A 1314-nucleotide genomic window follows, 5' to 3' on the forward strand; every position below is an offset into this window, starting at 1 on the left:
AAAGAGAACAAATATCCGCAAAGGAGGCGGGAACAGGCGGGAATATTCTAGCCAATGAGAGGGCAGATTCGCATGTAAACAAGTTCACCAACGTAGCCAGGGACACATTCATTTGAAAAACGTTCTTGATTTTTCAGATAGAAATTACATCAAGATAGCCTACATTATTCCGTATGTCAAGTAGAAATATTCTATATTGAACAAACATGCCCATCTGAACTTTCCAAAATGTTGCTTCCTGCTGAACATGCCCCAGGCATAAAATAAACCCTGAAACTAGATTCCCCACATTCTGGTAGGGGGATGTTCTCTTCTGCACTGTTCAACCAATCCAGTAAATGTGAAGGAGGAGTTAAGATAGAGTGTTGCCACAGTGTTTCTAAACCCAGAGGCACAGCATTGTGAGACATCAATAATCACTTGCGAAACAGACCAGGCAGGGATTTGAGAAGTCAATGAGAGAAGTGAACAAGTAAATCAAATCAAATTGTATTTGTCAAATGCACCGAATACAACAGATGGTTTTAGACCTTACCGTGAAATGCTTACTTACAAGCCCTTAAACAACAATGCAGAAACAACAATGCAGTTTTAAGAAAATAAGAGTTAAGAAATGATTTACTAAAATTTAAAAAAATAACAACAAAATAACAATAACGAGGCTATGTACAGTACCGAGTCAATGTGCGGCGGTACAGGTTAGTCAAGGTAATTGAGGTAATATGTACATGTAGGTAGGGGTAAAGTGACTGCATAAATAATAAACAGTGAGTAGCGGGGGTTGGTCAATGCAAATAGTCCGGGTAGCAATTTGATTAATTGTTCAGCAGTCTTGGGGGTAGAAGCTGTTAAGGAGCCTTTTGGACCTAGACTTGGCACTCCGGTAGCGCTAGCCATGCGATAGCAGAGAGAACAGTCTTTGACTAGGGTGGCAGGAGTTATTTTGGGCCTTCCTCTGACACCGCCTAGTATAGAGGTCCTAGATGGCAGGAAGCTCGGTCCAGTGATGTACTTGGCCGTACGTACTACCCTCTGTAGCGTCTTATGGTTGGATGAAGAGCAGTTGCCATACCAGGCAGTGATGCAACTGGTCAGGAGGTTCTCGACGGTGCAGCTGTAGAGGTTTTTGAGGATCTGGCTACCCATGCCAAATCTTTTCAGTCTCCTGAGGGGAATAGGCATTGTCGTGCCCTCTTCACGACCGTCTTGGTGTGTTTGGACCATGATAGTTTGTTGGTGATGTGGACACCAAGGAACTTGAAGCTCTCAACCCGCTCCACTACAGCCCCATCGATGTGAATGGGGCATGTTCGG

This window comes from Oncorhynchus tshawytscha, linkage group LG22, assembly GCF_018296145.1.
Source record: "Oncorhynchus tshawytscha isolate Ot180627B linkage group LG22, Otsh_v2.0, whole genome shotgun sequence".
Lineage (NCBI taxonomy): Eukaryota > Metazoa > Chordata > Actinopteri > Salmoniformes > Salmonidae > Oncorhynchus > Oncorhynchus tshawytscha.